The sequence below is a fragment of the Leopardus geoffroyi genome, chromosome C2, assembly GCF_018350155.1.
Source record: "Leopardus geoffroyi isolate Oge1 chromosome C2, O.geoffroyi_Oge1_pat1.0, whole genome shotgun sequence".
In the NCBI taxonomy this organism is placed as follows: domain Eukaryota; kingdom Metazoa; phylum Chordata; class Mammalia; order Carnivora; family Felidae; genus Leopardus; species Leopardus geoffroyi.
Window position 1 is genome coordinate 21,179,758 of NC_059333.1, and position 26,904 is coordinate 21,206,661.

Sequence of the window (26,904 nt, forward strand, 5' to 3'; positions counted from 1 at the left end):
GCATTTGATTATGAAACATTGGGGGCCAGAAGGCAGAATGCGACTTAAGGTGAACTAAGGGGACTACTAACAAGTCACATCTTTATTTCTGACCCTTCTGACTCACTGGCTGTCACCTTAGTAGAATCCCTCTCCTTGAGCGCAGCCAGAACCTGTGGCTGGCTTCCAACCAAGAGAAAACTAATGTAGTGACTTTCTTCCCATCTTTACAATTCACTGAAATTATTATACTGTGCAGAATCCACTGTCTGGCTCCTGGTCCTTTGTGAATGAAGGGGAAACATTCCAAGCAGACAAAATGACATGTAGATTATCGAGTACAGAAAAGTGTATAGTGTATTCAGGAAACAACGTTAAGTCTGGCTGGAACTTCATTGTGTGGAATGAGGGGAAAAAAGTAGATATTAGGGGAATATATAACCAAAGGCCATCATTGATATTGATTTGTATTCATGTTGAATAATTTGAATTCATAGTTTATTAGCATGTAAGGAATCACATTTTTGCTCTAGAATTGTGCTATTTAATATGTTAGCTAGTTTAACTTGATTAAAATTTAAAATTAGGCTCTCCATTGTAATAGCAGCACTGTACGTGTTCCAGAGCAGTATATGCCTGGTGGCTACCATATTGGGCAGTGCAGATATAAAACATTTATATCATCGCATAATTTCTATTAGAAATCATTCTTTTGAAAAGGCAACTCCAGGGGTGCCTGAATGGCTCAGTTGGTTAAGCATCGAACTCTTGATTTCCACACAGGTCATGATCTCTCAGTTGGTGTTATCAAACCCTACGTCAGGTTCTGCATTGTCAGCATGGAGCCTGCTTGGGATTCTCTCTCCTTCTCTCTCTGCCCATCCCCTGCTCACATATTCTCCCTTTCAAAATAAATAAAAATAGAACATTTTTTTTTAAAGCAAGGCAACTCCATTTGTAAAGTTGAGTAGAAATTGGACAGAGCAAAAAGCAACTAAAAGGAATATAGAAAAATCACTGAAATAAATACTTTTGAGAGATTGAGGTGACAAAAATATGAATGGAAAAAGGAAATATTAGCAAGGCTACGAGGGATTGAATTTTTATACCCCCCGCAAAATTCATATGCGAAATCCTACTCCAAAAGGTGATAGTATTAGGAGGTAGAACCTTGGGAGGTGATTAAATCATTGAGGATACAGCCCTCCTTGGTGGGATTTGGGACCTTATTAAAGAGACCCCAGGGAACTCTCTTTCCCTTTCTGTTCTCTGAGGACATAGCAAGAGGACCATTGTCTCTGAACCAACCTACTGGTACCTTCATCTTGGATTTCCCAGCTGTTGTAATTGTGAAAAATAAATTTGCATTAAATGTAAACCACCCAACTCTATGCAATGTTGTATTGTTGTCCAACAAACGAAGACAAATGCTTGAAGGATTTAATGAATATTTTGATGTTGACTACTGGGAAAGAGTAGTTAAAAAGGTATCCAACTTATGATCAATAAATCTGAGATCTGCCTGTGTTATATATATTTAAATGATAATATAAAAAGCAAAACTAAGGGCACCTGTGTGGCTCAGGCAATTCAGCGTCCAACTCGTAATTTCGGCTCAGGTCAGGATCTCACGGTTCCTGAAATCAAGCCCTGTATTAGGCTCTGCGCTGACAAAGTAGAGCCTGCTTGGGATTCTCCCTCTCTCTCAGCCCCTTCCCCCCATTCTCAAAATAAATAAATAAACATTAAAAAAAAAAACAAAAACAAAACTAACATCACTACGTTGGTACAGTGTTGCCACTACACCAAAATACTTTACTGTGTTCGTTATTTTACTTTCTAGGCAGTGAGACTTCAGGGATTGTGTATCTTTGACTTTTCTGAGCCTATTAATTCCTATCTCATGAAGGGATTTCCCATAAATAATGGTTGAACGAATGGATAACTACATAAAAGAAGAATGAAATCTTAGTAAATTAGGCATATATGCAATACTATTATGCTACTTTGCTATGTATTTTTATATTTTTTAGGCATCTTTAAGATGATAAATTAAAAAAATAATCACCTAAAAAAAAAAAAAGAAACTTAGCATTTGCTCTGATGTGCTATGTATCAAACATAGTCTATTCTAGCCTGTTTATAGGAGAGAAGAGAATTGGAAAGCAAGATCCTCCAAGGTGCATGATTACGGATTTTATTATGCGAATGAGGAGCTATATCTTTGCAGCCTTACTTGTTGAGAAACATCACCATCTGAAGGATATAAAGGGGTCAGTGCTTCTCACAGAATAGTTATCTAATGCCTGAAGAAATATGTGAGTCTAAAGTTTGAATATTTTAATCAAATGAAAGGATAGTGAGGAAAATAAAATATCTTTGCCGTCACTATTATGATATTTGCAGCTTAATTGTGCCCCAAGGTGCTTTTTTTAAAAAAAAAAAATTTAAATGTGAAGTGTCTTTGCAAATACATTTATTTGCATGAGATTTTTGTTGTTCTTGGCTGTTGCCCTTTTTTTTTTCCCTGGGAGAAATTCTGTCCCCCAAAATGTGCTTATTACAAAATATTATCTCCTGCTTGCCAAAGTTTTCCAACACAGAGAGTTCAAAGGAGCCTTTTAAACCCAGTTTCTGAATCCATTCTTATTACCGACACCTTTAATAAACTATTTTAAAAATACAATTTAATTAAAGCTAATTGCTCATGTAATCATTAGAAACAACTGCTAACTGGGGCGCCTGGGTGGCGCAGTCGGTCGAGCGTCCGACTTCAGCCAGGTCACGATCTCGCGGTCGGTGAGTTCGAGCCCCGTGTCAGGCTCTGGGCTGATGGCTCAGAGCCTGGAGCCTGTTTCCGATTCTGTGTCTCCCTCTCTCTCTGCCCCTCCCCCATTCATGCTCTGTCCCTCTCTGTCCCAAAAATAAATAAACGTTGAAAAAAAAAAACAAAAAAAACAACTGCTAATATTGATTCCAGGGGTATATTTAGGAGGCAATAAAACCCTAGTATCATTTGAAATTAAGACGTTTTAGTGGATTTCAGATTATCCATGAATAACTTAAAAAACTGTACCAAAGAAATGCATTGGTTTTCTCAGGCAGCCATGAGTTGATTTTCCTGCATAGATTTCTCCCACGTTTGGTGACCAGTGTATTATGTCTTCATTACTCACAGAAAACAAAGTTTTCTCGTGAATACAGACATATGTAGACTATATGAATCTTTGCTTCCCTGAAAACTGTTTTTAAAACATTACTTTCAAATATTTCAGCCATGCTGTTTCTTTTTTTCTCTAAAATATACTTAAACCTAGCGTCCTATTAAAACTTTCAGCCTATGAAAGAATTTGTAAACTCTATCAAAATATGTAGGATAAATAAATTATCTTTCAGAATGATTTATTGCAATTATAATCAAACTATTTTCATGAGAGAGGAGTTATAATGGCTAGAATTAATACTAGAGATTAAAAATGGAAACATGTTATAGATCTGCTAACTGTTGAACTGGAAGAACTCTAGCCATAATTTCTCCTGTGTCTAATCCCTGGGTTCATGTAGTCACTATGTGAGAGTAGCAGACAAAAGCAGAGCTAATAACATCTATCTAAAATGCAGAGTCAGTATTTCTTGGCTCTCCTTCTTTCTTTTCTTTTCTTGCAACCTTTGTTCTTTCCATATTTTACTACTTGTCTTTTGTTTCTATGTAACTTACTTCGAGAATAGCAGTAATTCAAGAATAACAGCATTTGTATTCATAACTCAGAAGATTACTGTGGGCATAAAATGTTTGGATAGTAAAAGGTTTTACAAATGAGAAAGCTGCAGTTATATCACAATTTGTTTCTCTTCTGCAGGTCAGTAATCGTTCAATGAAAAGGCTTCCTAATTTCATCATCCATAGGGGTACAAATGCTCTCTCCTCTAATGCAAAACATTTTTATTCCATCCCCCTTCCTCTCTTACACCTTTCAAACCACACTGCCCAACCTGCTCCCCATACTGCTGGATGGCCTGCTCAATTACTGAAACAAATAGGATGTGGAGATATTGTATGTATAATAGAAAAATGACTAAAAATGCCAATGATGATTTTTTTAAAAAAGTTATACAGGAAAATAATTGATAAAACTTATAGCATATTCAGTGTGAATATGCTCAGAGGAGTTAATATTCCTATTAACACTCAGTTCACACACACCAAATTTAAAAATGGCATGAGCCTTCAGGAAAATAGAAAGGTAGTAATAGCAATAAAAATTTTTTTCTTGTTTTTGCTAATTTTCATTAAAAAGCAATATTTAAGTTACATTCATTGCTTCACTCTTTGAAACAGTGTGACTACAGATATATAAATGGCATTATACTTGAATGTCACATCAATAGAATTCATCAACATCATATTAACAAATAAAATTTGGGGGCACTTGGGTGGCTCAGTTGGTTAAGCATCCAACTTTGGCTCAGGTCATGATCTACCAGTTCGTGGGTTCGAGCCCCAAGTCAGGCTCTGTGCTGACAGCTCCGAGCCTGGAGCCTATTTCTGATTCTGTGTATCCTTTTCTCTCTGCTCCTCCCCTGCTCGCCCTCTCTCTCTCTCAAAAATAAATAAACATTAATTTTTTTTAAAACAATAAAATTTTTGTAATTTGAAGATTTAAGCTCTCAATAAATGTTACTTCTTATTTGCTAGTTATCGTATGCTTATTAGTACTATTTTAAGCACGAAGGATGTAGCAGTAAGAATAACAGAACTTATTTTTTTTCATACACACAAAAAGTGGTATATAATAGGATTTATACATTACTTAGATAATTGCAATCTATACATTTATAAATTTATACATTATATAAATAGATAATTGCAATCCAGAAATCTGTGATAGTTGTACCGGCTGCTCTATGCACACATAGTCTTGCTAGAGGAACTGACAGATTATTTAATAGAAATAAAAATAAAGAAAGAGTACAATTTTAAGATAAAAATCTTTAGTGCAAAAGGTGTGATAAAATTCAGATTTGTTTTAAATGTTGGAAGTCTCATATGATCCATATCACCTTTGCCTAAGCTCATTTGTGATATTATTCATTCTGCTGTTGCTACCTACACAGCCACTGGGATCCTGCAACCAGCCCTTCACTATTATAATCTTCTCTTCCAGTGAGGCACCAATAAGCCATCTCTTTCAATCAAGCCTCCTTAATATCAATCTCAGGTCTCCAGACCATTTTTACTTGTGGCATAAAACCACTATTCAAGATCATGGCTGGTCTTCTCCATTTCATGGTGTTCTTTCTTTTCTTATTAATTATGCCCAAACCTCTGTTATGTTATAAAGGAAAACTCGTGAGTATCTTTATGAAGGTATCTCTCTTATTTAGACTACCTTCAGCACTTACCTATGCCTTTTTATTGCCTTTGAGGTATACATATTCATTGTAATCCCAATCATATCACAAGAAAGATGGTGTCGAAATTGACAGGCTGATACTATAATTTGTATGAAAATATAAAGAACAAATACCCAGAGAAGAATAGTCTACAGGACTTGGACTACCTGTTGCTGAGACCTACTCTAAAGCTATACTAATTAATACAATGAGTGTTGCCACAATGACAGAAAACTAGACCCTGGGAGATAGTCTAGAAATAGTCTTACATTAACCATGTCCTTATATTTGACATTTGTGACACTGACATGCAATGCATAAAGGATAGTCTTTCTGATAAGTTGTGTTAGGTCAATAGCATATTCACGTGGAAAAATAAATAAAACTTATTCCTAACTCGTCATATGCACAAAAAACAAGTTCAGATAGATTGTGATTTAAATATGAAAAATCAATAAAATTTTTAGGTTAAAATATGGGAAAATATGATATTTATATAAACAGTTATTTTTAAATTATACTCAAAAAGTGCTGATCATAGGAGAAATTGATAAATCAGACACATTTAAATTAAGAATATTTGTTCAAAAATGTTTAAAATATTTTTAAAAAGTAGTATCTGTCGTAAGGTCAAAAGAAACTTACAGAACAGGAAAAACAATGTAATTCATATATCTGAAAAGAAACTAATTTCCAAAATACAGAAATCCAACAGAGTCAGGCAAATTTTTGTAATAGGTAGTTCGTAACAGTCTACCTAAATTGTTCATGAACATTAAAATGCGATCAATTATATTAGTCATAAAAGAAATTCAAATTAAACACTTATATAAAACAGCTAAATATCCACCAGAATAAACTTTTTAAAAACTGTATTATTTAAAAATATGGGAAATAATCAGCATTGGCAAGAATATCAACCATCTGGAATACATACTCTGTGGAATTCTAATTTGGTATACAATGGTATAATTATTTTGTAAAACACTTGGTTGTGTGTATAAAGCTGCCCATACCTATACTTCTGATAAAGGAATTTGACCCTTGACTTTTACACAAAAGGAATATACATATTCCAACAAAATATACACAAGGGATTTACAGCATCACTATAGTCCTAATGACACAAAACAGGAAACAACTCATCAACAGTACGAATGGAAAAATATATATCATGATGCAGTCTAAGCAAGGGGTACTTAACCAGTAACAATAATGAATGGCTACTTCAGAAATACAAATGAATCTCCCAAAATAACAATGAGCAAAATAAAGTAGAATAAAAATGGAAATAAGGTAGAATCATAGTTTTTTTTTTCTCTTTTTGAATGTTTTTACTTTTCACTTAACTTCAGAGTGATGAGACACCAATTTTTCGAGTAAAAATGATTTTATTTAGAACATTACCTTTGTCTATAAGTTTGAAAAGTAGTTCCATATAATCTAAGTAGAAGTGTTTTGTTTATAAGTTTGAAAAGTAGTTTCGTATATATGTAAAACCATTAGAAGAGTCATCACCAGGGAGGATATGCACTTTTGGAATGGTGGAGGAAATGCTCTACAAACATATTCCGTAGTGATATAACCATAATGAGCAAAAAGTATTTTTGAAAAGTATCTGAAGTGTCTGGGGACACGTGTTTTCACGTATATTTACATAATTTCATGAAGATCAAGACAAGTCTGTAGCTTTGGAGCCATAATCCGCTCCTTCCCCACTAACCCTAGCTCAGTGAGAAAAGGGTCTCATTCCAAGTATTTATGGCTAAGAAGGTAGGGGTCCCACTATGCCCAGCTCTGAATGAAGGGCCATGGTTTCCCCACGGGACAGACAGCCAGCCACCATACTCATCATCCCCAGCTACACACTGCAGAGACTAAACTTCAAGCAAGAGTGGCTAAGACTTTACATCTCCGTTTCTCCATGAAACCCCCTTGTGCCAAACAAAGGCCCTAGGTGAGGTTCCAAAAGCAAGAAACCCTAGAATTCCAACTGCCCTTGCCTAAGCTCATTCACAGAATGAGGTTCCATGCTAGGAAAGGCAAGCTGAGAATACTATGGGCTACCACACTTGTCTTAGTCCATTCAGGCGACTACAATGAAATGCTAAATGAATGCTAAATGAATGCTAAATGAATGCTAAATGAAATGACTGGGTGGCTTCTCAACAGCGAGCATATTTTTCACAGTTCTGGAAGCTGGAAGTCCAAATTCAGGGTGCCAGAATGCTCAGTTTCTGGAGAAAGTCTTCCTCTGGGGTACAGACTGCCTACTTCTTGCTGCATCCTCACATTGTAGAAGCAGCTAGAGAGCTCTACAGAGTCTCTTATAAGAATAATAATATCACTAAAAAAAAAAAAAAGACAATAATCTCACTCATGAGGTCTCCGCCCTTGTGACCTAAGCATGTCCCACAGGCCCCACTTCCTACTACTGTCTCACTGGGGATTGGAATTTCGACATATGAATTTTGGAAAGACCATAAGCATTCAGATCATAACAGCACCTGCTCAGTGTCCTGATTATAAAATAGAATGTCACTTTGAGAGAAGAGACCCAACTGTATCCACTGCCAGCTCTGGAGCGTCGTCTCCAGACATTTCGGAAAGGTGATCAACAGAACATAAGGAGAAGCTCTTAAGCTCCCCCCCAAATAAAACTTTATTTATTGTACTGTGTGTGCCACTTAAGTCTAAGGAAACTCTCAAGAACAGTGGAGATTTCTGTTCTGAGCAACTAAAAGGAGGCTGGTAGCTCCAAGAGAGCAACCAGGTAACCACAGACCCATTTGACATTCCCAGAGAACGCCAAGGAAGGAGGACATTGTTGAAAAAACGAGCACAGCAGTCATCAGGCAGCCCTTGGAGCCCAACTGCTGCTTGTGGGTTAACAACAGAAGCAGCAGGCTTAAAAGAGAGAAAGAGATGCCCAAAGGGAACCTTGTTCTCTCTCTCTCTCTCACTGCTCTCCCAAGATGACTGTTTGCAGACTCAAAGGTGAGCTTTCTGAGGAGCAGGTCAGGGGCCTCATAAAGCAGGGGAAGTAGATTTTGCTAGTTAATACAGCCAAGACATTAAACAAATATACAAGCAAACAACAGAAACAATAGAACTGGAAGAAAGAACTGGAAGAAAGCTGCCAGAGTTACTATAATATTCTCTATAAAATATCCAGGTTTGAAAAGAAATGACGAGATACATATATAAACAAAAAAGTGTGAGCCATGTATGGGTGAGGGAGAGAAGGCAACAAAATCGTGAGAGGGCCCAGGTGTGACACTTAACAAAAAGGACTAATTAGCCATTATGGATATGTGAAGAAAAATAATAAAAAATAAAACTGAAGGAAGCCATGTTAAACAATATACAGTATCATGTGGTGATGATGGTGATGATGATCACATACAGAGTATCAATAAATTGGTAGAAATTGCCCAAGAGAACCAATTGGTAATTCTGGTGTTGAAATGAAAAATCCACCAGAGAGGGTCAAACAGTAAATTTCAACTGGTGAAAAGCATCAATTATCTCCATAGGCACAGAAAAATCACGGGATAAAACTAAACGCTCGTTCATGGTTAAAACACACACACATGCTCCAAAACTAAGACTAGAGGAAGCTTCCTGAATGTGATAATGAACATCTACAAAAACTACACAGTTAATATCATACATAATGATAAAAGACTGACCGTGTTTCCCCTCGAATCAGCAGTAACACAGGATGTCCACTCTTGCCACTTATATTCCACATGGAGATCCTATTCAGGGACATTATGCAAGAAAATAAAACGAAAGACATCAAGACCGTAAAAGAAGAAGTAAACCTCTTCATTTGCAGAAGACATGATCTTGAAATAAAAAATCCTAAGGAATCCACACAAAAAATACAAGAACGGTATACGTAGAGTAATTGTATTGTTACACATTAACATTAAGCCATCCAAAAATAAAATAAATAAAACAGTTCCGTTTGTCATAGAAACAAAAAGAATAAATTACTTAAGTACGAACATAGACGCTGACAACTACAAAATATTTATAAAGAAATTAAAACACCCATGGATAAATGGGAGAATACCCCGTGTTCATGAGTTATGGGACTTAATATTGTTAAAATGGCAATATTCCTCAAATCGTTCTATTGCTTCAAAGTAATCTCTATCAAAATGTCAACTAGTTTTTGCAGAAAAATTGACAAGTTGATCCTAAAATTCATGGGGAAATTGAAGGGGCACTGACAAAACTTGAATGAGAACAGAAACAAACTTGAAAACTTCAAATATGCTACAAAGCTATTGTAAATAAGACTGTGTGGCACTAGCATAATGCAGACATACAGATTTATAGATTCCATATATGTCAGTGGAATAGAATTGAGAGTTCTGCAATTAACCATTATGTTTACAGCCCATTTACCTCAAACAGGATGCTAGACAAGTCAATGGGAAAAGAGCGGTGCTTTTGATTGAAGTATAATTAACATGCCACGCTATACTAGTTTCAGATGTAAATATAATGAGTGAACAATTCTATACATTATTCAGTGTTCGTCATGATAAATGTGCTCTTAATCCTCTTTCTGGTAATAATAGTATTTTTGATACGTTGTGTTGGAATCATTGAATAGCCATGTGTAAATGGATGAAGATAGACCATTTTTTTCACACTGTACACACAAATTACATTCAAAGTGGATCCACACCTAAATACAAGGGCTAAGTTATAATACTCTTAGGATAAAATAGAGAAGTTAATCTTCCTGGACATGGATAGACAAAGCTTTCTCAGGGCAACAAAAGCATAAACAACAACAAGAGAAATAGATAAGCTGAATTTTATCTAATTTTTTTAAAGAGCATTTTAATAAACCCTTTGGAGAAAGTGAAAGACCCACCTATGAAACTGGAAAAAATTGTTTGTTAAATTACTTTAAGGAAGCTATCCTAGAGTATATTGTATACTCAATAACAGGGCAAATAACTCCATTAAAAAATGAAGCTGAATCTGACAAAGAATCTGAACAGACATTTCTCCAAAGAAGACATACAAGTGGCCATTATGGACATACAGATAGGCGAAAAATCAGTAGCTCTCAGGGAAATGTAAATCAATACCCCAGTGACATGTAACTTCGCATCTATTATGAAATGGTTACAACGAAAAAGACAGGCAACAACAAACGTTGGTGAGGTTGTAGAGAAACTGAGATGTTCATGCACTAAAGATGGTGGAATGAACTCATTTTGTAAAATAGTCTGGTAGTTGTTCAATATACGAAATCTTATTTCATCAATAAAGAGGAATCAAATACTCTCATTCTACACTAAAATTACCTCTGCAAACGTAATGCTAAGTGAAAAAAAAAAAGTCACAAAAGACCACCTGTTATATGATTTCATTTATGGGAAATGCCCAGAATAGCAAATTTATAAAGATGGATAGGAACTTAATGGCTGCCTATGGTTGAGAGATTTGGTGGGAAATGCCAAGAATTGCTAATAGGTGTGGGATTCCTTTTAGAGGTGACATTGTAAATTTTTCGAAAATATTTTAGGACTGATTGTCACGATGGTTTGCACAACTCTTTGAATATGCAAAAAACTGTTAAATCATATGGTTTATGAATTACACTTCAATAAAGTTGTTAAATAAAAAAAAAATCCTCATTGGGAACTGAGCGGAGCTTACTGAATAGCAAGATAATGGCAGAATTTCACTTGGAACAAAAGATGCTGTGAAAACTGTATTAGCCGCTTCTCAGACAACTGCTAAAAACAATGTCAAATTATAGCCCTCCCCTGCTACTCAATAATATGATAAGTGTTTCTACTTCATAGAAATTATGGTTCAAACAAAGGCTTTCTGTTTTAGAGAAATGTGCATTCTTGCTGAATGGACTCCTTGGGTGATATTCCTGGCATACTCAGCTGCCCTGGACTTTTCAAGATCTCTGGTTTGGAAATGCTCATCACTGTCCTCCTCCCCGCCACCCCCCTCCCCTCGCTCCCCCGCACACACACATTTTGTTTTCATCATTCTCTTCAGACTTGAATTCTTAGTTCATATTTTAAATCACTACCTTTTAACATATTCCACTGCAGTTTCTCTGTACATCCTTTTAATTAATCTCTTAAACCGCATGATGAGGATTTGTTCACTGTTCTGTTGCAACCAGGAAACACTGGGCACATGGTGAGCTATTTCTCTATCATAAACCTGTTCTACCAACTTGTCTTTCTGTTTTTTAAACTCCCACTGAACTTTATTTTCTATGTTTTGATTACTCTTGCTTAATTGTTTGATTCAAGGTACTGATTTGAGGGACGGTAATGCATAGCCATGGCATATATTAATGCATTTATCTCATGTGCATTTCTTTTTCCGTGATCTTAATTCCAATTTGCCTCAGGTACAACCTTAACTTCCTGAGGAGGGGGCAGAGATAGAGTAATTAAAATAGTTACTACAGAGCAAAATAATAGACAGACTATAACAAGAGACAAATAAGGAAATTGTATAATGATAAAAGGATTAATTCCACAAAAGGATATAACATTGGTAAATATCTTTGTACCCAACAAGGGAGTACTCACATATATAAAGCAAATATTTACAGATATAAAGAGAGAAAATGACAGTAATACAACAGTCACAGGAGAAGTTAACACCCACTTACATCAATAGATAAATCATCCAGACCAAAAATCCATATGGAAACAGTGGCCTTAAATGACACATTAGACCAGATGGACTTAATAGATATATATAAAACATTACATCAGACAACAGCAGAATATACATTTTTTGAAGTGCACATGAAGCTTTCTCAAAGATAGATCACGTGTTAGGCCACAAAATAAGTCTTAATGAATTTAAGAATCTTGAAATCATATCAAGCATCTTTTCCAAACACAATGTAATGAAAATAGAAATCAATTACAAGAAGAAAAATAAAGAAAACATAAAATGTAACTCTACCATCCAGCACTTGCACAATTAGGAATTTCCCAAAGGAGACAAAAATATTGCTTGAAAGGGGGACGTGCACCCCAATGTTTAGAGCAGCATTATCAACAATAGCCAAATGTCTGAAATGAGAGATCCCAAATGTCCATTGATTGATGAACGGATAAAGAAGATGTGATACCTATCTATGATGGAAGACGAATTACTTAGCCATCAAAAATAATGAAATTTTGCCATTTGCATTATGCGAACGGAGCCATAATATATTATACTAAGCAAAATAAGTCAATCAGAGAAAGACAAATACCATATGATGTCACTCATATGTGGAAGTTAAAAAACAAAACAGATAAACATATAGGAAGCATAGGAAAAAGAGAAGAGAGGGAAACACACTACAAGAGACTCTTAATGATAAAGAACCAACTGAAGGTTAATGGAGGGAGGTGGGTAGAAGATGGACTAGATAGGTGATGGGTATTAAGGAGGGCACTTGTGATGGGCACTAGTTATTGTATGTAAGCGGTGAGTCACTGAATTCTACTCTCGAAACCAATATTCCACTGTATATTAACTAGTTAAAATTTAAGTGAACGAATGAATGAATGAATGAATAAAAAGAAAAAAAAACACAAATACGTAAAGACTAAACAGTGTGTTACTAAACAACCAGTAGGTCGATGAAGATAACAAAATGGAAGTCAAAACATACCTTAAGACAAATGAAAATGAAAAAACACAACATTCTAAAATCAATGGGACACAGAAAAGCAGTTTTTAGAAGGAAATTTAGAGTAATATAGACTCACCTTAAAAAAAAGAAAGAAAAAGAAAGCAACTAGAAAACTCTCAAATAAAGAATCTAATCTCACACCTCAAGGAACCCGAAAAAGAACAAATGAAGTCCAAAGTTATTCGAAGGAAAGAAATAAAAAAGTTTAAGCATAAATAAATTAAATAGAGACTAAATAAACAATAAAAAAGATCAATGAAACTGAGAGGTGGTTCTTTGAGAAAAGATCAAATCAATAAAGCTCTACTCAAACTCATAAAGTAGAGAGACGGAGAGCACCTAAATAAATAAAATCAGAAATTAAAGAGAAGAAGCTACAACTGACACCACAGAAATACAAAGCATCATAAGAGACTAGTACAAATAATTACGTCCCAACAAATTGGAAAATTTAAAAGAAATGTGTAATTCCTAGAAACAGACAATCTTCCAGGCACAAATCAGGAAGAAATAAAACATCTGAATATACCAATTACTAGTAATTAAATTGAATTATAATAACAGACTTCACAACAAACAAATGCCCAAGATCAGACAACTTCACAGGCAAATTATACCAAAGATTTAAAGAGTTAATATCTATCCTCTTCATACTATTTTAATTGTTTTAATGTTTATTTATTTTGAGAGAGACAGAGCATGAGTGGGGAGGGGCAGAGAGAGAGAGGGAGACAGAATCCGAAGCAGGCTCCAGGTTCCAGGCTCTGACCTATCGGCACAAAACCTGATGTGGGGCTTGAACTCATGAACCATGAGATCATAACCTGAGCTAAAGTCAGACACTTAATTGAGATATCCAGGTGCCCTTATAGCCCTTCTCTCTTATAGCACTCCTGCCCACTGTGGGCTCATACCCATGAACTGCGAGATCATGACCTGAACCAAAGTTGGATGCTTAACTGACTGAGCCGCCCAGGTGCCCTCACACTATTTTAAACATTACAGAGGATGGAATGTTTCCAAATTCATTCTGCAAGGACAGTATTACCCTGACACCAAAATGAGACAAAGACACTCCAAAAATAAAAAGAAGATTGCAGTCCAAAATCCCTAATACAGATGCAGAAATCCTCAACAAAATAATAGCAAACTGAATTCGTCAATACATTAAACAGATCATACAACATGATCAGGTGGGATTTACTTCAGGAAAGCAAGAATGATTTAATATCTGGAAATCAATTAATGCAATACACCACCTCAACAAAATAAAGGATAAAAATCGTATGATCATCTCAATTGATGCAGAAAAGGCATTTAAGATTCAACATCCATTCATGATAAAAACTTTCAACAAAGTGGGTATAGAGGAACATGCCACAACATAATAAAGGCCATATATGACAAACCCACAACTAACGTCATATTCAACTCTGAAAAGCTCAAAGCTCTTCCTCTAACATCAGGAATAAGACAAGAATGCCCAAACTCCCAACTTGTTTTCAATGTAGTACTGAAAGTCTTAGCCACAGCAATCAGACAAGAAAAAGAAATAAAATGCATCCACATTGGTAAGGAAGAAGAAAAACTGTCACTATATACATATGATACAGTACCATACAGAGAAAACCTAAAGACCCTACCACACACAAAAAAATATTAAAACTAATTCAGTAAAGTTTCAGGACACAAAATGAATGTACAGAAACCTACTGCATTTCTATATATTAAATACATTAATAATAAAATGCCAGGAAGAGACATTAAGAAAACAATCCCAATTACACTGCATCAAAAGAGTAAGATACCTAGGAATAAATTTAACCAAGGTGGTAAAAGACCTGCATTCTTAAAACTATAAGACATTGATAAAACAAATTGAAGATGACATAATCAAATGGAAAGATACATCATGCTCATGAATTAGAAGAATTAATATCAAGATGACCATATTACCCAAGGTAATCTGCAGATTTCAATGCAATCCCTATGAAAATATCACTGCATTTTTCACAGAACTAGAACAAATAATCTTAAAATTTGCATAAAAACCACAAAAGACCCTGCAAAACAGGGTCTGTTTCAATACAAAACTGTTTCAATACAAAACTGTTTCAATACAAAACAGTCTTGAAAAAGAAGAGCAAAGCTGGAGGTATCATGCTTCCTGATTTCAAACTATACTACAAAGCCACGGAAATCAAACCAGTATGGTACTGGCATAAAAACAGATATAGATCAACTGAACAGAATAATGTTCCAGATATAAACCCATCCTTATATGGTCAATTAATCTACAAAAAACGAAGAAAGAAATACAATGGGGAAAATACAGTCTCTTATGTAAATAATGTTAGGAAAACTGGAAAGGTACATACAGAAAAATAAAATTGTACCACTGTCTTACAGCATATACAAAAATAAACTCAAAATGAATTGAAAACCTAAATGTGACACTTGAAACCAAACTCTTAAAAGAAAATACAGGCAGTAAATACTCTTGAGCATTAGTCTTAGAAATATGTTTTGTTGTTTTGTTTTTTGGGTCTGTCTCCTCAGGCAAGGGGAACAAAAACAGAAATAAACAGATGGAACTAGAAGAAACTAAAAACCTTTAGCACGGTTAAGGAAACCATCAACAAGATGAAAAGGCAGTCTACTGAATGAGAGAATATGTATGCAAATGATGTATCTATTAAGTGGTTACTATCCAAAATATATAAGGAACTCATACAACTCAAACACCAAAAGAAGAAACACTCTAATTACAAAATGCGCAGAGGACCTGAATAGACATTGTTTCCAGAAAAATGCCGACAGGTGCATACAGAAATGCCATCAGATAAATTAAAGGGTTTCAACATGATTAATCATCAAGGAAGAGAAAATTAAAACCGCAACTGGTTATCACCTCACATCTGTCAGAAAGACAAGAAATGTGTTGATGAAAACGAGGAGAAAAGTGAACACTTGTGCATTGCTCGTGGGATGTGAAATTGGTGCAGCCACTATGAAAAGCAGCATGAAGTTTCCTCAAAAACTTAAAAATAGAAGTAACATACAATCTAACATTTCAATTTCTGAGTATTTATCTGAAGAAAGCAAAAACACTAATTTGAAAAGATATATGTACCTCTATGTTCATTGTAGCATTAGTTACAATAGTCAAGATTTGGAAAAACTTATGTCCATTGATAAACAAATGGATAAAGATAATACGGTCAATATATACAGAAGAATATACTCAGCCATAATAAAGAATGACATCTTGTCATTTGCAAGCAACATGGATGGAATGAAAGGGTTTTATGCTAAGTGACATAAATCAGACAGATAAAGCAAAATACCATATGATGTCATTTATATGTGGAACATAAAAAAAGAAATGAAAAACCAAACAGAATCAGAGCCACAAATACAGAGAATTGCTGGTTGCTACATATAATATAATGTAATATAATATAATATAATATAATATAATATAATATAATAATAACTCTGTATGGTGACAGGTTAGACTGGTTATCTGTTCCTAATTTATGTTAATGTTGAATGATTACATTGTACACCTGAAACTAATATAATATTATATGTCAACTACACTTTAAAAAAACATGAAAAAAGGTGATGATTTCCTAAAAGCAGAAGAAGCAATATCATCTAGTATAAATAAAGAATTACCTAATGTTTTAATCAATTATTTTTTTGAGACTGGATCAATGGCAATTGTACATTTTTTTAACGTTTATTTATTATTGAGAGACACGGGGTGACAGAGCATGAACATGGGAAGGGGCAGAGAGAGGGGGAGACACAGAATCTGAAGCAGACCCCAGGCTCGGAGCTGTCAGCACAGAGCCCAACACCTGGTTGGAACTCCCAAATGGGGAGATCATGACCTGAGGCAAAGTTGGACGCCCGGCTGACTGAGCCACCCAGGAGCCCCAATTGTACATAGTTGTTTTTTTTTTTTTTTAAACTGTTATATCCTATTCCAAATATAATTGGAATTCTTTAAAAGATATTTGGGTCTTTAAAATGGTAATTACCTTAGCAGTGGTTCATTTCCCAGAGAGTCAGTACTCCCTAGGGAGTAAATAGCTTTGTGTTATAAATAGGAAACTGTTTTCCAGTACTACAAATTAAGCAGTAATAGGTCATGGAGTAGAGGACTATCCTGACCTAAACTAAACTCAAAGTATACTACAAACAACAAACAGAGCAAGTGGAAATCACAATTAAAGGACAGAAGGAAACTCTTATTTATTTGTATGCCATAGTCTCCTCATTACAAAAATAAAGTCATCAGAGCTGAGGGTCTATAAAGGGCACCATGGCCTTACTTCTGAAATTGTATCAGTTAGGATTGTAATCAAATTCAGAATAGACTCTGACAGTGACAGTGGCTTATTAGTGTCCTTAATTATTTGATTTACTCATTTGATTATTATAAGTGATTATCCCTATTGAAGGCAAGAGGATTTGTGTTGAGTTTGAATTCTCAAAACTGGTGAAGTTATCATGTTTACTTCTATCACTGAAATTAAAAAGAATAGACATGGGATATATTTTTCTAATAAGGTAACTGCAAGATTTATATTGTGAAGAGTGAGCTTAATAAAATTAGTATATAACAGGTCAGCCCATTACATTCTCTAACATAAAAAATATTCTATCGATTAAATACAAATTATAATAGTTTACATATTTTATTAAAATTATATTCCAAGGAAATTTAAAAAGGGCTTTATGTTTATTACTGAATAAAAGAAACACTAGTGTGAAATATACTAAGAGATTCTCATTTGTCCTTCACTTAAATAACATCTTTCCCTATCCGTCTTCTGTCTTTGCTCTTGGCGCCTGTAATTACTAATATGTAAATGTTCTTCAGTGTCCTCTCCTGCTTACTGAGAATAGAGATTAATTTAGGACTTAGAATTTTCAAAGTATTTTCAAAGACTCTACTTGGTATAGAAGAGTCTATATTCCTAAGGTGTATTAAATATCATTTTTCCATTTCAAACAAGAAATTAGCAAATATTTTAGGTTCAACAGTTCCTGTTCCGTATCTACTCTGGATCAGAGAATGTGATAGACATTGCACAAAGACGAGTCAAAGAGCCCCTGTCTAGGGTGTAGTGAATTCAGAAAGACCAATACGAAGTTCTAAATTCTGGTTGAATCTGTGAAATGCCCATTTTTTACTCAAATTCTTTTTGTTTACTGTTGTATTTTAAGAATTTGTTGTATATTTTGGATACCAGTATTATCATGCACATATTTTGCAAGTATTTTCTTCCAGTCCATTGCTTCTATAACCCCTGGACCTCTATAGAAATCCTCAGCTCTAACAGTTTACTTTTGCCAGTTTTGTCATATCTCTTGCACGCAGAAACTAAGGGACACTGTGGTCTGCCATTATTATGAGTCAAATATCTATCCATTGTGTAGCCTCTATTTCTGTGACAGCACCAACTGAATCTCATGACTTACAGGCTAATAATAAATTTGGGGACCAACCTCCCTACCCCCACCATCTCAACAATCACCCTGATTTTTATGTCGGGATTTCCTCACCATATTTAGTGTACAGAATATCCATGCTAAACCTGACCCTGATCATGATGAAAAAAATAATTAAAGTTATTTATTTTTGAGAGACAGAGACAGAGCAGAACAAGGGAGGAATCTGAAGCGGTCTCCAGACTGTCAGCACAGAGTCAGACACAGGGTTCAAACCCACCAGCCATGAGATCATTACCTGAGCTGAAGTCAGACGCTTAAGTGACTGAGCCACCCAGGTGGCCCCAAAAAACTCCATTTAAAACTGTCTTACCCATTCTCTGTCAGGACATTAGACTGAGTTGCATATTTCATGAAATATTGAAACTGAAATTACCCTAATCAATCGTATTTGCCTGAGAAGGAACTCCAGTCCATACATAAAATATCTCCCCCTCCAACTTCAAACAAGCATTTCTAGGACCCCCAAAGGAACATTACACATGCACATAGGAATATGAGCTTTCCCATTCTTCTGCAGTAAACAGGCTTATGCTGAGAGTGACTGTTAAGATGCTGTTTATTTGTGTTTTTTTAAAGTTTTTATTTATTTACTTCGAGAGAGACACAGAGAGGGGAGAGGGGCAGAGAGAAAGAGAGACAGAGAATCCCAAGCAGGCTCTACACTGCTAGCACAGACCTCAATGTGGGGCTTGAACTTACTAACCGTGAGATCATGACCTGAGCTGAAGTCAAGAGTTGGATGCTCAACCAATGGAGCCACCCAGGTGCCCCATGTTGCAGCCCTGTTAGATGTGGTTTTTCCTGTCTACTTCACAGTATTGGCCAGGCATGGCTTATTATCCTGAGCAGTGGACATTACCAGTTACGTGACCATGATTGGCTCCTTCCTTTATGACAAGTTCTAACCTAGGAAAAACCATCTGACCTGCATACCGAAATCTATTTCTATCAGGTTGAAACATCAACTTAAATCCCTTAGAAATCGAACAATAAACTGGACTTCTTAACTTCCAAAGGTTGGGACTTGTGCAACAATTTAATTACATATTGGGAGAATTAGAGAAAATTGACTATAGAGGATTAGAAATATGCACAAAGTATCATCATTCTACCATTTACTAATCATTTAACCTTGAACAAGCTAATTTATTCACCTGATAGTTTTAGTAACTATACAATGAGGATAATAATAAATATATAGAGTTTTTATATACATACATATAATAATTTTGTATTATATGCATATATTTTTTAAACTGCAAAGCATAAGTATAGCACTTTTAAGGACTCTGTAGGTAAAGTGCAAACCATCGTTTCCTCCCTTGTAATCTCTTGTCTTCTGTCATTTGCAATATTCATTAATTCATTCAATATTTGTTTTATTATTTCATTTACTAAGTTCATATTGTGTACCAAACAATGTCCTAAGTGCTCAAAGTACATGACTGAAATAAACAAAGTCCTGGAACTCAAGGAGTAAATATTCTAAAAGGGAATGACAATAAACACTCAAACACATACATATGTAAGTTAAAGTGTCGCAGAGTTCTCTTCCAATGCATTATATCTCTTTATCTCTCATTCTGTTAATATTGTTGTCTCAAAAAATTTAGTACATTTAAAATGTTGCAAAAAAATTAATCCAGTATTTCTTTTTTTTTTTTTTTTTTTTTTTAATTTTTTTTTTTCAACGTTTATTCATTTTTGGGACAGAGAGAGACAGAGCATGAACGGGGGAGGGGCAGAGAGAGAGGGAGACACAGAATCGGAAACAGGCTCCAGGCTCTGAGCCATCAGCCCAGAGCCCGACGCGGGGCCCGAACTCACGGACCGCGAGATCGTGACCCGGCTGAAGTCGGACGCCCAACCGACTGCGCCACCCAGGCGCCCCTAATCCAGTATTTCTGAAAGAAGCAATGACTTTGATCAGAGTATAATTTTTTTTTTGGTATGTGTTTAAATGTATGTGTTTAAATTGGGAAAGTAGTAGTTTACCAAAAGTAATTTTAATGTTGAGTGACTAGTTAAAATAAAGTCATTCAGAAACGTGGAATTTAGTTTGGTTAGTATTCTCGTTCTCTCTCTCTCTCTCTTTTTTTTTTTTTTTTTTTTTTTTTGAGTTTATTTATTTATTTATTTTGAGAGAGAGAGAGAGAGAGAGAGAGTGTGTGTGTGTGCGCACGCATGTGAACAAGGGAAGACGGGGCGGGGGGGGGGGCGGGGTGGAGAATCCCAAGCAGGCTCCATGCTGTCAGTGCACAACCCTACAAGGCTGGAAGTCAAGCAACTGTGAGATCATGACCTGAGCTGAAATCAAGAGTCAGCAACTCAACCAACTGAGCCATCCAGGTACTCCAGGTTAGTGTTCTAAAAGAAGGTACAGCACCACTGGAATTGTTGAAAATCATTTTTCTCCTAGTTGATAAATAGGGATTTGAATTACTTCATAATCTCCAGTATCTAGGTAATCAATTTGGTGTGGTAATGATTCTAAGGCATATTTGAGCAGCAAATTTTAAGAATATAATTTTCTCAAATCAAATATATTTAGGTAATAATTATCAATTGGCCATTATTTGCCAATGATGAATGTGATAGATGATAGGAAATGTGGAAAATGCCATGCTGAAAAAAAAAAATCCAGCATCTTAGAGAACAATGATCTAGTGAAATGGATAAGAAACTAAGAATGTAAAAAGTAAATTATATGTCACACATGTCATTGATCCCTCACAAGTCTATCAAGAATATTTATGATTTGATGCCTTTTCTAAAAGTACAAGAACTGTGACTCGGGGAACAAAGGTTGTTAATGGTAATATAAAGATTAGGACATGGCTCCATCATTTTATTTAAAAATATGTGTTTTTCGAAGCAGCACATATTGTAAAATCAATACCTCTTCTTCAGTAATAAAAGGGTTTGGGAAGAGCAATTATTGTGTAAGATACAAAGTATCCTACCTGTTTGGGGGAGACTCAGATTATATGTTACACTGTTCTTATTGCATAGATGTATTGTTTTTCACGTATAAGACAGTTTAAAATGTGATGATGCAAAATGAAATATAATGTGTAACTGAAGGATTATGTCTTTCTGCAACTGAAAATAAAATGGTTACTTAAAAGTAATTATCTAAATTTTAAAGCAAAAAAGATTAGATGACTGTTCCTCTTCTAAGAGTGGAAAAAATGAAACTGGATTTCTTCAAAGTCAAAACCCAATGTTCCAAGACTAAGTGCACTTAACAGAGTTGCTTGTTGGACTGCTAATGACAAAAATATACAAAGTCAAGAAGAACAGCTTAGTCTTTCATATTAACATAAAGGGAAGAGAAAACAATCATTCAGTCTAGGAAAGATTCAAGGTTCTTCACCGCATGTTAATGAAATTAATAGCTATTCGGGATTAATAGTTTATTCTAGAATTTAATGGCTGCCCAACATTCTTGTGTTGGAAAAAGAACAATAAAAGGCAAATTAAATCTAAATTGTTTTGGTTTCCTAGCTTTGGAGTAGATATAATATATTGTATTTGAAATATTCTCTTTATTTAAAACAGAAAGGTAGGGGAGCCTGGGTGGCTTAGTGGGTTGAGTGTCCCCCTCTTGATTTCCGTCCAGGTCATGATCTCACCTTTTGTGTCCCCAAGCTGGGCTCTGTGCTGACACCACGGAGCCTGCTTGGGATTCTCTCTGTGCCCCACCCCCACTCATGCACCTGTGTGCATGAACTCTCTCTCTCTCTGTCTCTCTCTCTGTCTCTCTCTCAAAACAAATAAATTTTACCAAAAAAAAAAGAGAGAAAGGTAAAAATTATCCCAAATTAAACTGTAATATAATTTAGGAAAAGTTAAAGTGACTGCCATATAATTTTTTAAAAGGCATAGTATTGCAAATGTAATATTTTTGATATATTTAAGAACAGCATTTCATATGAATCACTTTATGATTATTGTCCCATGCTTGATTGTTAAGAAATCTAAAATTATTTTAGGCATGCACTAAAGTTTAAAAAATATTTCTATTTATTTTATATGTATCTAAGGTATGCACCAAAATAATTTAAGAAGTCTGTCTTTTTCGGGGCACCTGGGTGGCTCAGTGGGTTAAGCATCTGACTTCAGCTCAGGTCATGATCTCATGGTTAGTGAGTTAGGGCCACAGTGAGTTTGAGCCCCCATCGGGCTCTCTGCTTTTAGTGTAGAACCTGCTTCGGATCCTCTGTCCCTCTCTCTCTCTCTGCCCCTCCCCTGCTTGCTATCTCTCTCTCTCTCTCTTTCTCACTTTCTCTCTCAAAAATAAACATTAAAAAAAAGAAGTCTTTTTCTTGTTGCCTTTCTTTATAAATGATTGCATAAAAGCACATATAATAATAAAATTACTTCTTTCCAGATGTGAGTAGAATTTGAAGTATGTATTTGTGTTTTGTTTTGTTTTAAAGTTTCATCTATTTTGAGAGAGAGAGAGAGAGAGAGAGAGAGAGAGACATTTACTGTAAGAAATAAGTTCATGCAATTATGGAGGCTGTCATGTCCCAAGATCTGCAGTTGGAAAGCTGGGGTGCAGTTCTAGTCTGAAAGACTAGGAGAGCTTTCAGCTCCTGAAAGACCAGGAGAGCTGATGGTGCAGTTCTAGTCTGAAAGCCTGTGGGCTCAAGACTCAGAAAGAGCTAAAGGCGTAGCCTGAATATGAAAACAGGAAAAAACTTATGCCCCACCTTGAAGGCAGTCAGTTGGGCATGGTACACTGTTCTGTTCAGTCTTTTTGTCCTATTCAGATGCTGAAATGATCTGACGGGGCCCCATCCTCCTTAGGGAGGGCAACCTGCTTCATTCGCTGTACTTTGGCTGATGTTAATCTCAACCAGAAATACTCTTACAGACACACCCACAAAAATGTTTGAACAAATATCTGGGCATCCCGGCAGATGAAATTAATCATCGTGTATTTCATAACATTTGGAGAAAAAAAAATCCAACTAGATTGCATTAGTCACTTAGGATCTCTGTAACAAGAATACCATAAGCTGGATGACTTAGATGAGAAGCATTTGTGTCTCACAATCCTGGAGGCTGCGAAGCATACGTGATGGCACTGGCAGGTTTTCTGTGTGGAGACAGGCACCTGCTTGTATCTTCATATGGGAAAGACGGGGGGTGAGAGAAATCTGATCTCTTTTCCTTCTTCTGAAGGCATTAATCCCATTCAGGAGGCCCTCACTCTCAAGTCCTTACTACCTCCTAAAGGATGCATCTCCAAATACCATCCGATTGGGGATTAATCTTCAACACGTGAATTTTGGGTTGGGAGAGGAAGAAAGACATACAGCCCATAACACAGATCAAAATAAACTTTATGAGACTGATACAAAATGGACACACTTATCTACACCTGAAGTATAGTAAACAAAACAAACAATAAATGTATATATATATATATATATATTTATAATTATATAAAAATGTATGTATAATTATAAGTTTATATTTATTTATATTTATATATAATTATTTGATATGGATAATATTGAAAATAAATGAATATATATAATTTTTCTAGTGATTGACATTATACCAATTGAATAAACATTTGGAATACAATTAAACTATACAGTTTTTTACATATTATTACAAAATGTGTAGATGGACCAAATATTTACATATAAGAAATAAAACCATAATAGTATTATAATAAAATAAATTAGACAAAATTAGGTCTGGGTGAAGGAAGCCTGTCTAAACACAGTTTTAATATCTGAAATCATAGACATGACGGTCACTAGATCGTACAAATTTAATGTGCTATTAACAAACAATAAACATAAATATAATTTTAAAAGGAAAATTTTGTTATGTCTATGATGAAGCAGTAATCTGCTCTCTAGTCAGGTTTCTAGCAAAAACTTTAGAAAAAATAACCCTAATAAGAAAACAAACAGCCTGATTAAAAAGAAAGTTGGAGGGGCGCCTGGGTGGCGCAGTCGGTTGAGCGTCCGACTTCAGCCAGGTCACGATCTCGCGGTCCGTGAGTTCGAGCCCCGCATCAGGCTCTGGGCTGATGGCTCAGAGCCTGGACCCTGCTTCAGATTCTGTGTCTCCCTCTCTCTCTGCCCCTCCCCCGTTCATGTTCTGTCTCTCTCTGTCCCAAAAATAAATAAACGTTGAAAAAAATTAAAAAAAAAAAAAAAAAAAAAAAAAAAAAAAAGAAAGTTGGACAGGTCGCCTGAGTGTCTTAGTCCCTTAAGTGTGCAACTCTTGATTTAGGCTAAGGTCACGATCTCACGGTCATGGGATCTAGCTCTACATTAGGCTCCGCATTGGGCATAGAGTCTGCTTCGGATTTTCTCTCCTTCTCTGTCTGTCTGTTCCCCATTCGTGCTCTCTCACTCTCAGAATAAATGAATAAACATTGAAGAAACATCTGGAGACTTTGATACCTCCATAAAGAAGATACACAAATGGCAAATAAGCACATGAAAAAATACTCCTCATCCTCATCAGGCAAATGCAAATTAAAACACCAATGAGATACTACTACCCGCCCATTAGAAGGCCCAAATCCAGAATGCTGAAAACACTAAATGTTACTGAGGATATGGAGTGACACGAACCTCATTCATTGCCTATGATAATGTAAAATGATACAGACTCTTTGAAAAATAGTTTGGCTATTTCTTACAAAACTGAGTATAGTTTTACCAAGCAATCCAGCAGCCTCACCCCTTGGTGTTTATTAAAAGAAACGGAAAACTCATGCCCACACAAAACCTTTGCACAGATGTTTGTAGTAACTTTATTCATAATTTTCAAAACCCAGAAGCAACCAAAATGCCCTTCAGTAAGCAAATGGATGAGCTGGTTGATCCAGACAATGGAATATTCTTCTGCAATAAAAATAAATGAGCCAACAAGCCAGGAAAAGACACAGAGGAAATGGAAATGCAGATTATTATATGAAATTAGCCAATCTGAAAAGTCTACATATGGTATGATTTCTACGATATAGCATTTGGGAAATGCCAAACTATGGAAACAATAAAAAGATAAGTGGTTTCTCAAGGTTGGGAAAGAGGAATGAATAAACAGAACACAAGAAGATTTTTAGGGTACTGAAAATACTCTATATGAAATCATAACAGTGGATACATGCCATTATACATTTGTCCAAATTTCAAAGAATGCATAACACCAAGCGTGAACCCTAAAGTGAACTATGGACTTTGGATGATTTTAATGTGTCAATGTAGTTTCGTCAGTTGTAATAAAAGAAACACTGTCGTAGGGGATGTTGGTAATGAGGGAGGCTGTACATGTGCAGGGGCAGAGGGCCCATGGGAAATCTCTGTACTTTCCTCATAATGTTATTATAACCCAAAACTACACTTAACAAAGTTTAAAAACCAAAATAACCCAATATAAAAATGGAATGGCATCAAGCCATAAGAGGAAAAAAAAAACAACTTCATAGGCTATAGGCACTTTAAAAATAACATGATAAAAGAGGTTTTAGAAACAAAGTTACTCCTATTGGGGTGCCTGGGTGGCTCAGTTAGCTAAGGTCTGACTCTTGGTTTCTGCTCACGTTACGATTTCACCATTCTTGAGATGGAGCCCTGCACTGGGCTCCATTTTCTAAAGAGAAATGTAACTATATGTGTCATTAGATATGAAAACCCGCCTTCTAATATATATATATATGCTGTAGAAACTGCATATACATAATTCTGGAGATTCGTATAGAAAAGTGTTTAAAATATCAAGGGTCCCAAACTACTCAGACAAACTGGGAACATAATTTAATAAGAAATTAGAATATTATTTCTCCAGCATATCTTTTTTACTTTTTCAACTTTCAATAAAGTGGACAAGACTATAAAAGATCAGCTACTTTTAATAATTGAAAATTAGAGACCTATAAGTATCCTGTAATTTGCTTTAATTAAGTAAATTCTGACCTATCTTTTTTATCCATAATGTAGAGTACTCCTATGTCTCTCCATATGGTCATCACTATGCATGGCTCTGTGTGTTATATGTCCTCTGTAATTCTTTCAGCTTCATATTATGTGATTTTCCATCTCCCTCCCAAATTTTTCCATTCTTGCCTGCCTAAATTTCTCTTAAATTCTAAACTTTTCCCAGAATCTGGGGCATAACATTGCTGTTACCTTTTCTTAGAAAATTCTTTAATTCCTTCTCCTCTGGCTAAAACTTCTTGATCACTTAGAAATGTTCAAATGTTCAACCATAATGAATGGTTATGGTAGCTTTTCCTAATGGAGAGATATATTTAATTAGTT